The 12,045-nt window shown below is 41.1% G+C and overlaps 1 protein-coding gene across 1 annotated transcript in view; it reads right to left on the bottom strand.

Moving 5' to 3' along the window:
* Positions 1-10,158, bottom strand: part of LOC137346515 (coronin-6-like) — a 226,905-nt gene extending 216,747 nt beyond the window's left edge. The window contains exon 1 of the mRNA XM_068009982.1: positions 10,079-10,158. The gene's annotated coding sequence lies outside the window, so the exon portion shown is untranslated. The remainder of the gene's footprint in view (positions 1-10,078) is intronic.
* Between the last annotated feature and the right edge of the window lie 1,887 nt (positions 10,159-12,045).

Raw genomic sequence — 12,045 nt, 5'->3', positions numbered from 1 at the left:
ACTGTCGAGTGTGCATGTGATTTTGCACATGCTAGCATCAAGGGCAATTAAACATTTGTTTAAATAGGAAAGCAAACTGGAACTCTCACACTCTAAAGAAAAATAATTTCCTCTTTTTTAAAGTGGCAACTACTGTTAATAGCATTGAACATTAAAATTTCATAAAAAGTGTTGGAAATATTCTGAGCTTAATTTAAAATAAAAAGCTGAAATAAAAAGGTAGGATATTTCTTTTACAGATTGTTTCACTGTCTAGTATTGGATGTTGCTATTTCTGAATTCTTACAGAATTCACAACATCCAATACTGGGCAGTTGTTGTTGTACACATCATTCTTACTTTCCTATGGAAAGCTGCAAGGTACATCTCTATCCCAATAAAATATCAACTTAAATACATTACGTTCATTTAGAATATTTTACAAAACGGAGTTCCTGAACTGCACAGTCGAACAATGACAATTGTTTTGGGAATTCAACAAAGCCTTTTTATCTGAGAACGGCCGGATTCATTTTTCCAGTGTTATTAAATACTATTCCACTTTGGTATACTTCCATGGTAACAGTTGAGTGAAAGTCCTTCATCTGCCAAAGCACTCAAATAATGCTCAAACATCTGTCATTTATTGTGAGGATAGCAGTGATCTGAGGCTGTTGTTCTAACAGTTCAGCATTTTTACTTTATGTTAAGAAAGTTACATGTTTAAATTCATTTCGTCCAATCATTAAATCCAATCTGACTAAAATCTGCCAGGAAATACAAAATGAAAGCCATACCTCCAAATGCCACCTTTTAATAAATCTCCTTATTTCAGAGCAAAACAAAAATCACTTTACATTTTCTTTGCCAGTTAGGAAGGATAACATCAAACTACTTTCAGAGTGATTCTTATAGATGAAACATATTTCAACAATGTAACATTACATCTTCAGTAAGACTGCACTTGCTATGAACATGTATTCTAAAGTTTTCTAAATGAAACAGTTTATCAACACCATTGACGTGCACAATCACATATACAGTCTGATTTTGGGAAAACTTACTGTTGATGCATGTTACTACAGAAAGCTGTCTTAAAATTGTGACCTCTTTACTCACCATCACTGGGACTGTGCACGTTCAATATGCTGATGCAGAGTTTAAAAACAAAGCTGCTGGTCAGGTTTTTTTATCAATGCAGCAACTCTCAATTTAAAAGTTTCCAACTCTTTTACCTAGTTTACTTGGAGACTTTTAATGCTGGCTGGAAAGCTAGTATTAACTTATCATTTCAGCCATTTAATTCAAATATAGTTCTGATAAAAGCTCACAGACCTGAAATGTTAACCCCGTTTCTCTCGCCACAGATGTTAGAGTGTTTCCAGCATTTTCTGTTTTAATTTAAATATAGGTTTATTTACATCATCAATATTCTGTATTTCAAAACCAAAATGCTCATGGTTTTTCCCATTACTATTTTACCGAGCATACTTAGTCCACCAGCGCCATTCTGTAATGGTCCAAGGGCAAAGTAGCACCAATGCAGCAAATTCACATTCACGATTGATGTTAATGGCAGTGGATCTATTGGCCCAGAGCTTGCTGCAAAAATAATGCAGAATTTAATGACACTCACCGTTATTAATGTATAACTCGTCCAGTAATTTATGGTGAGGAAGATAACCATGAATTCTGTTATGACCGAGGTGGGAGGGGTGCACTGTCTCTCTCTGGTTCCACTTCTCCACAGTCACAACAGATATTTAAATGTTTACCCAGTTACTGATATGACCAATTATATACTTTTATTTCTGAATAAAATCCATCAACCAGGTTTCTTTAATAAACAAAATTATCAATTTATTATAAAACAAGGCATATTCAGTGAAGATGCAAAGCATTAACACACAGATTGAAATATACAAGTTCCCTTCTAACTTAGCCCACACACGCACACACATTGGTTAAAGAAAACATAGAGGTTTTCTCTGCAGAGATCACTTTACAAAAAAAAGACAAAAAAAGTTTGGCCAAAAACTTGTTAATTCTTGAAGGAAAAGGAGAAGATATGGGATGATATCAGTTGGCCCTTTTCCGGTGTTCCAAATATGTGTAGATGGCTGGGATCTTTTCAGAGCAGAAATCATCAGGCGACGTCGAGGATTAGTCTGGCAGGCTTTCCAGGAGAAATGTGGCATCAGGAGTTTCAGCTATCACAAACTGGATTCTCAGAGGTGGAGTAAGGATGGAGCTAGGTGCTTCTCTCAGGAGGCTGCAAACCCCAATTGACTGAAAACAATATTCAAAACAAAACCAATTCTTGACGATCATAAATCTTGGCCTGTCACCTCTCTGTAAACAACTCCTCTAGTCGCCAAGACTCTTGTTGTTTACTTAGCTGAAGCCATGTTGCTTCAAGTGTGTTTTTAAATCAAGTCCCAAAGTCCTTCCAGTGACCTTTAAAAAAAAAGTCCAACATCTATGGAATCTCTTCAGTCCCAAATGAATCCATCTCCACAATCTTCAAACCTGAGTCCTCAAAAAAAGAATTAAAATGGAAGCACTTTCATAACAATTCCAAATCTCCAAAAGTTGTTAGATAATTTGCACCTCCCCACTGTTAACTTTGTGAAAACAGCAGCTTGCCCTCAACCACTCGTGATTTCAGGGAGGTTCTCTGCAGAGTAGTGCAGAAGTACGAGGAAATTATGGCATTGTGTAACTAATGGTACAAATTACCTACGCCTGGGAATTTTGCTCCATATTATACAGTCTGTACACCACAGTTGCATCATTACAACAGCGCAAGACTGAAGGAAATTCTGGGCCATATTAATTTGTCACTCATCTGTTCTGAGGAAAGATCTACAATGGAAATATTATCCTGTCTTTCTTTCCAGATACTGGAAGATGTACAGAATATTTCCAGCATTTTGTTTTTAATTCACGGTGTACAGTATCAAGGAATAAAGGCAACTTCAAGAGGCTTGTGAAGCTATTGGTATTTTGTTTCTTTTCCCCCAAATATTCACATGCTCTTAAACAGCATTTTATTCTAGCTGTCATTCCCCACTTTCTTTCAGTGTATTTGTTTCTATAAGTTGTTTTATAAGCTCTGCCAGTGTTCTTTTTTAGGTCGCCCCATTCCATTTAATGTGCCCAAAAGAGAATCACTGCAGATCCTAGTCACACACTTCCTTGAATATGTTGCTGCCTCCAGTGCCAATAAACGTTAGAATCATCCAGAAAGGAGTGTTAATTCTAAGTACATTAAAGGGAAACAGCAGGTGAGGCTGATATATGTAACCTCTTTTGTCTGATTATGCCATTGCTATCTGGGGACAACAGCACAAAGGTTCCACTTGAATTTCCTGTAAGGATTTTAATCTTTGTTTTTCTTCTCATCATTTTAAAGTTGAGCTGGCAACCCAATGACATATCAAAACTATTGTGGCCAGCTGTGACTCAGAATGCCCAACATCCCACTTGTACCTCCATCCCTGGCTGGTCAGCTGAGGCTCCTTGCTGTTGCTCTCTTTCTTCCTCCTCTCCTATGACTTATCCAGTTCCTTAAAGATCCACGTCATACCATTTCACTGGTTAACTAACACAACCAAGCTGTCCCCATCCCACTACAATGATACATTTACTGAGAGCCCCATTTCTAAAACAGCTTAAATGCACAACCGTTCAGATGCCTTTTTTAAGTGCAATAAATTGACAGGTAAACCACGGAAAGGATACTGCAATTTCAAACAGGCGCTGCCTCATCAACGTCACCTTGAGAGCTGGAGTTATCTAACAACTCTCCCATACTGCCTAAACTAACCTGTCATTGCTAAACGCTGCAGGTACGTGATAAGGATTTGTTAGCTCTTGGGAATGTCCCACCAGGCCTAATGAAGTGGACAAGGTAGCAGTACAATGGAATGTGGAGCAAGAGACTGCTCAATTGAGTACTGCCGATTCCAATAGATATCTATGAATCGCCCTGGAGGAGGAAATGCTTAAACAATTACATTTCCCTGGTAAAAGGGAGGTGAGAACCTAAACTTCTCAAGTGAAATGTACTGATGCCTGTAAAAAAAAAAATCATGCATTTCTGCAAAATTCTAACCCCTGAACTGTTACAAAAATGTGACAAACCGTAACAATTCTGAAATCATTAAGTGATTATGAACCGTATTATTTTCATAAAATTATTTGTGCTAAAATACGTCTAATTGGAAGAGCAAGAGGAGGGAGATTTAGCTGAACATAATAGTAACCTTTTGAATGCTGAGATATTGGGTGAATTTTTAGGCCCTGACGGGGGACAGGCAGCATGGAATGTCACGCCACCGGCTGGTGTGCAGGTTCCCCAGCTCCATCCCACCCCTGGGCCATTTGCCGAGAGACGGAATTGGGGGGCTGGGGGGGGGGGGTGGGGGTGGGTGGAGCAGGGTGGTGCCGCAGGGCTAGCTAATTAAAGGGCCTATTAAGACCTATTGTTCCCCCGGAGGCGTCGAGGAACTGTCTAACTGCCTGGAGGTGGCCTCCCAGCGGCGGAGCAGGTGTCAGTGCTCCAGAGAGGCTTAGAGACCCTCCCTGCCTGCCTGGCTCCAGCTGCAGCCGCAGGCCTCCCGGTGGAGGGGTTACCCCTCTGCTACGGTGGCCCGGCTGCTCAGTCTATTTTTTATTTAAAATTTTTTTTAAGTTGGAGAGAGGGCACCTCCATCTTGGGGCGCCCTCTCTCTCACTTAACTTGAAAGGCCAGCTTCTGCTCCTTCCGAGCTTTGAGAGCCCACCCGCTGTCCTTAATTGGACAGTGAGTCCACCCTCTGACCACTAAAAGGCAGTTTAGGGAAAACCACAGCTCAGTGACTGTTCCCCACACAGTGCGGGCTTCTGACCCCCCCCCCACCCCCAGTTGAGCCTGATGGTGGAGTTCCGAAGCCTGCGGTGAAAATCCTGCCCATTGCGTTTGTGCTGTATGATAAAAACATTACAGAAGACAGAGCTCATTGACGAGGTTAGAAGGCAGTGAAATGGCAGTCTGCTTGGTCACAGCACCATAGCAGCAACATATACCCACAATCCTAAACCTGCTCAATATCGGAGGAAGGTGACGATTAGCAGCTTGACATTTCTCAAGTCAAAAAAGCCAGTGACCAAGTTACCGAACTGCACAGAAACAGATCAGCTATCCTCTCAGCCAGTGAATGATGCCTGTGCAAGAGGGTGTAAACAAGATAAGGGGTGGAGAGGGAAAAAAAAAAGTTTAACAGTCCGCATACTGAAACGTTTGCCATCTTTAACAATGTGAAATATGGAGTGTGGTGAATGTATGCTAACCATTGGCCATTAGTCATTAACCCAGAGCCTTCTGTCCATTTGTTTCCAACCAAAGTTTCCTCACCGAAAATCTGTGATTGACTTGAACCTATGTTTACTTAACATTAAGATTCTGCAATTAAAGGAGACAGCTCCTCCATGTTAACATAATCATGCATTGCGCTATCCTTATAAATCCGTACATCATCCTACTTCTTGTGAACAATACCACAGGACATCTACAAGTAAGGATTCACAAAGAATGCAACAGTGCAGCATCACAATCGCGAAAGCCTGGACTGCATGAATACATTGTACCAATACTTTGGTACATAATACAAACACTATATCCTGCATTAACTTAAATGTTCCCTTCCTGGGTCAAAATATCCCTTAAGTTCTGATTTTCTAATAGGTTAGATTTGAACTGTAGCCGAGATTTTCCATACCCCTCGTCAGGACAAAGGCTGTCTCGTGTATTTAGATTCAACTGCTCTTTATGTAAAATGACTGAACTGCTTCTCTCCATGATTCAAAGTAACCAAGCCAGGACTAAGTGGGTGCACCAGGAACATGGAGAGCGAGAGCAAGAGGGAAAATGAGGAAGAAACAAAAAAGAAAAGCTAAATGCAGTTCAGTTTACGTGACTTGGTGTGGATATGAGTTGTACATTTGCAGGTTGAAACTATTTGAATCCTTATAGGAACCACAAAAACCGTTCAATATTGAGTCTTCAGGTTTTTTTGTCAATTTATCTCCCTCTCCCACACTGAAGGCAATTTTTTAAAAAACTGAAATATGATTATGAAGTACCATTCAACCTCCTGTGCTTTAACCCATGGCCATTTATTCACTGGGCAGGCCTCCATAGTGTCCACAGGCTTTTCAACCACACTCAAAAGACCAATCCCAATGGCCACACAAATACAGGTAATACCAATGACAAACAGAGCAGCAGCAGTAGGCCATTCAGCCCTCGAGTCTATTCTGCCATTTAATTAAATCATGGTTGATCTGTACCTCAACTCTATTTACCGAACGCCTCATATCCCTTGACCTAACAAACTCCTATTGATCTTAGTCTTGAAATTTGCAAGTGACCTTGCAACCAAACCCTTCTGGGGTAAAGAGAGTTCCAGATTTCTATTATCCTTTGCATAAAATAGGATTCCTGATTTCACTCCTGAATGATCTAGATCTAATTTTATTATGTCCCATTGTTCTGGATTCCCCACCAGAGGAAGTAGTTTCTCTGTATCTATCCTATTGAATCCCTTTATCAACCCCAGTGCTGTTTATGTTCCACACAAAACTCCTCCTACCCTTCTTCATCTAACCCGTTAACACATCCATTTATTCCTTTCTCCCTCATGTGCTTATCTAACTTTCCCTTAAGTGCATCTATGTTATTCGCCTCAACTACTCCATGTGCTAGCAAGTACCACATTCTAAAAGAAGTTTCTCCTGAATTCCCTATTCGATTTATTAGGGCCCACCTTATATTTATCACCTCTAGTCTGGTCTTGTCCCCAAGTGGAAACATCTTCCCTATATCAACCTATCAAAGCTTTCCATAAACTTGAAGGCCTCTATCAGTTCACCCCACCAACTCCCACCCCGTCTTTTCTTCTAGAGATAAAAGCCGCATGCTTTTCAATCTTTCCTGATCGGTATAGCCACTCAGTTCTATTATCCTAGTAAAATCTTTTTGCTGTTCACATAACTCCAAGTGTGACCCAATATGGTTCTATACAAGGGTAACATAACTACTCTTTTTCTCAATGCTATAAATCTAGGAATTTGCTTGCTACAGCCATAGTTTTCTCCTTTTTGCTAATATAGTACACAAGCTAAATGTGGTGTAATGCCAGTAGAAAATATTAACAGATTACCTTGAGGATTCCTACATGTCTAAAAAGGGAATTCAAGAGAGAATTATTAACAAAATGAGGGGGAAATTATCTCATTTTGCTCTTTTAGGTTCATTAATGATGAAACAACTGCACTGTCCAGTTAAAGTGCAAATACTTTACTCCAGGTCAAACCTGAAGTTTGTCACTTTAACAAAAGGGGATCTTAAGTATCACCAGGTTAATGAAGAAAAAATGGTACAAATGTATCTTTTCTACCCAATAGGATGAGCATAAAGATAAGACTTGTATTTATATAGTACCTTTCACACCACAGAACATCTGGAAGTGCTTTACAGCCAATGAATAATCACTATTGTAAACACAGGAACCACAATAGCCAATTTACACACAGCAAGTCCCCCCCAAACAGCAATGTGATAATGACCAGACAATCTGTTTTAGTGATGTTGGGTGAGGGATAAATATTGGCCAGAATACCAAGAATAACTCCCCTTCTTCAAAATAGTGCAACTGGATCTTTTACATCCACGTTTCTCATCTGAAAGATGGCACCTCCAACAATGCAGCACTCCCTCTGTACTGCACTGGAGTGTCAGCCCGTATTTTGTGCTCAAGTCTCTGAACTCACAACCTTCTGACTCAGAGACAAGAGTGCGACCAATTGAGCCACAGCTGACATAGCACAGCACCATTGGAGGGTATACTGCTGAGGAGCACTGGACAGCCTAAGATTGTGTTACCCAGGCATGGCAAAGAAGTAATGCAAGAGGACGCTCAGGTGCACCAGAGTGGACATACAGCTCTTTTGCAAAGGACAACCTAAGAAAGACCATCAATCATATCCTAGCAGTGGCAATGAAGGTCATTGCTGCCTTCAATTTTTATGCTACAGGGACAACAGAGGAGTGCTATACATAATGAATTATTTCTGGCCACATGATCCTGTACCTGTTGTATGCTGTGCCTTCCTAATATGTACCAAGATGCTTTTAAACAAAAAGGTAGTGAGGTTTGATATAGAATGTTTTAGTGTCATCTAGGGTGACACTTCAGTGCAATAGTGAGGGAGTGCTGCATTGCCAGAGGTGCTGTCTTTCAATTGTTAAAATCAAAGCCCTGCCAGCCCTCAGGTGGATATGAAAGATCCCTCGGCACTATTTGGGTATACATAGGGAGAGGTGAGTCCACGGAGAGATTTGAAAACAAACTTTAAAAATTAAGGTGTTGCTTAACCAGGAGTTAGTGTATGTCAATCAGCATAGGGGTGATGGGTGAATGGGACTTGGCGCATGTAAGGACACTGGCAGCAAAGTTTTGGATGACCTCAAGTTTGCAGAGGGTAGTACGTAAGAGGGTAGCCAAGAATGCCAAGAGTCATGTCTAGAGACAACAATGGATAGAGATGAGGTTTTCAGCAGCAGATGAGCTAAATAGGGGCAGAGTCGGGTGATGTTAGAGGTGGAAATAGGCACTTTTAGTGACGGTGCTGATATGTGGTCAGAAAATCCTCTCCAATTCCGATATGACACTAAGACTGTGAACACTCTTGTTCAGTCTCACCGACAGTTGCCAGGGTGAGATGCAGTTGGCGGCTAAGGAAAGGAGTTTGTGTCAGGGCCTAAAGACATTGGCTTTGGTCTTCCCAATATTTGACTGGAGCACATTTCTGATCATCCAGTACTGGATGTCGGATAATCACTCTGACAATTTAGCGAGTGTGGAGGGATCGAGAGATGTGGCGATGAGGTAAAGCTGGGCATCATGAGCGTATGTGTGGAAACGGACGTTGTTTTCAGATGATGTCGCCGAGGAGCAGTATGCAGATCAGAAAGGAGGGTACCAAGGATAGATCCTTGGGGGACACCAGAGGTAACGGTGCAGGAGCAGGAAGAGATTCTTCATTTTCCTACTGTTTAAATTGTTTGTGGGAAAATTATGCACTTTGCTCAATTTGCATCATCAAGGCAATGCTCTGTGCTCATAGCACACAGTTAGAAACATACCCAATAGACTTAATAAAATAAAGGCAAAATACTGCAGATGCTGGAAATCTGAAATAAAAACAAGAAATGCTGGAAATACTCAGCACGTCTGGCAGCATCTGTGGAGAGAGAAGCGGAGTTAATGTTTCAGGTCACTGACCCTTCATCAGATTCCACTTGGCTCAGTCAGCAGCACCCATCAGTCAGATGGTGTTGGTTTACACCTTACTCCAGGTCCGGAGCTCATTACCTGGACTGTAACTGATGGAATATAAGACAAGTAAAAGGCAGTCTTGCCACAACTGTATACGGGGTGGGAGAAGAGTGTTTTCAGTCATTTTGTAACATCAGAAACCGTCCAGTTCCCCCAGAATTGACACCGTTGCTGCTCAAAGCGGCTGACAGCTGGGTTCAAACTTGCTGTCTAGTCTGTTGCAAAAAATTGAATCAATTAAACACGACAGCGCAAATCAAACCATAACACGAAGCGGCGACATGACAAATGATAGTGAGAAATGCCCCCGAAACATCCTTCTCCAGTTTCCCCGTGCTGGGAGAATCAATTAAACAATAACCATGTTAAATGAATCTCCGCTATGACTTTCGGTGAAAGCAGCTCGGCCCCTCCAGTGTAGACATGAGAGGTCAGCTTCCAAATATAGAAAAAAAAATCATTGCAGCGCAGGTCCTGTGATCGCACAGACCCGGGACACCAAGCAGTTCGAGAACAATAAACCGTTAAATAAAAACACTACGTTGTGCTTCTGAGATTGTAAATCAACGCAAACTGAAATGTTTAGATATCTGCCTGAATAGAATTGCTGTGGGTGGGATGTATGCGTGTGTATGCTATTTCAGAAAGGTCACAATAAATATTGAGAGAGGGGGTCTTAAAACAGGCAGGGGGGGGGGAGGAAAGATTGCACTTACCAAAGTGAGAAGGTGAAGTAGCAGTCTGTAGAAACGTAAGGAAAGGTTTGGTCCAGGAGCTGTACCCAGCCGCAGATAGAGGGGAGAGAGAGCGAACGGAAAATGACGAAGAGGCTCGGCTCTAGAGTGTCGGAGAATAAGATATGCAGAGGGCGTGAGAGAGCCCAGAGTGGGGGGGGTGGGGGGGCGTTCGAGAGAACAACCCTGCTGGAAAGAGAAAGAACAAGTGATCTACAGCTACTACATAAAGTTAAAATTCTTTTGATTTAATTAAAAAAAACCCAGAAACTCCCCAAAAATGCTCCTTCAACATAAGAGAAAGGAGAAAGACGGGAAGGTTGTTGAATAAATGAGCCGTTTCACAAAGACTGCAGCGATATTGCGCAGGTTGTGGTATTAGACCCAGCAAAGGACATTAATCTACACAGTCACATCTCCTTCAATTGGACTAGAACACACACACATATATATATATATGTGTGTGTGTTTTCTCAATGACCAGGGAGGGAGGCAGCTGTGAATTCTAATCAACAATTTATAATTTCCATGCATTTGTTAAAATCTAAATTAAAGGCAGATTTGAAAAAGTGCAATGTCATTGTATTGAGACGTTTATGGAAAAATGCGTTCCTGGCAGCTGACGAGGTATGAGGTTGAAACTGTCTCAGCCACCGGCTGTTATTTGAAGGAATGTCGTTTCTAAAAAGTAGGATTTCTGTGTTTTGAGTTCATTTTGAATACACAAGTGCCAAAGGAGAAGCGATGCAGCAGCTCAATCACACCATTGTGTTAGTAATGGAAAAAAAAATACCCATTCACTTTCATGGGAGGAAAGTCGCGGACTGACCAATGTAGGTACACCATCGTATTTATTTAAAATGTGTAAATTTCCCTAGTTTGATTTTTTCCAATTTATAATTCATAAATAGCAACAATTCAAAACTTTAACTATGGTAGATTTTGCTCACTGATCAATCAAAAAAAATTAACCTATCAAATGACCTGCTATTTTATTCAGTTCAAATATCCAATGCTCAAAATAAGGCTTAGAACAAAAAAAATTATATATTTCACAATACCATGATTAAACTTACCTATAACATTGACTTTTGTGGAGGTTTTTCAGTGCTTTTGTTAATAGTTTTCCTCTAAGGCCTCACCTTCTCTCGGAAGTCTAGTACTGATGTTTTGTCCAGAAATGTCATTCTTTCAGTTTATGGGATTAACTGATTCCACCTGTGCCTACAATTCCCAGGATGTAACAGTCTGAGGGTGGGCAGGGTGAAGAATTTCCCAGCATGTATCAGCATAATCCTCTTGCCTTTCTGGGGATGGGTCCTATATCCACACTGAGGTTGAGTGTATTCCTGGTGGTGTCAACACATGACATCCTGCCTCAAACCACTCTGTCCTCACACTCCCACCTTTGGTCCATCCACCAGGCCCACTACCTAGCCACTCCCATATGAACGGGAACATACTTTTTGTTACCCAATTAGATTAATTTTGACTGTTGCGGTGAAACATCCTTTTTCCCCCATCTCTCCAATTTTTTTCTGCCAGACCATTGGAACCCCACCCGTCCCCAAAAGTCCATATAATTCTGCCAAACCCCAGGTCCAGCCCTTCCCCATATAACAGATTTACAGGCCCTCCACCCAGAACTGACATACTGCAAAAGCCCTTCCATCTGCTTCCATAACCCAGTCCATCTCCAAATTCAGAAAGTGATATATACTATTTTTATATTTAATCTAGACCTTATACATATTTAAATGGTACACATCCTTCACATTTCAAAGTGTTGTATTTCGTTGTAGGAGGAATTAAGTAACAGCTTTAAAAGGACAAACCAAAAACCCAGAGGTCCATATCACCAGTTAAGCATCACAATCAGACTCCAGACCACTGCACAATGCATAGGGGATCTACCAGCGTACAGCAAAGTGTTTTGTGGGGCTTACCTA

The sequence above is a fragment of the Heterodontus francisci genome, chromosome 30 (genome assembly GCF_036365525.1).
Source record: "Heterodontus francisci isolate sHetFra1 chromosome 30, sHetFra1.hap1, whole genome shotgun sequence".
Taxonomy (NCBI): Eukaryota; Metazoa; Chordata; class Chondrichthyes; order Heterodontiformes; family Heterodontidae; genus Heterodontus; species Heterodontus francisci.
This window is presented reverse-complemented; position numbering and strand designations above follow the sequence as displayed.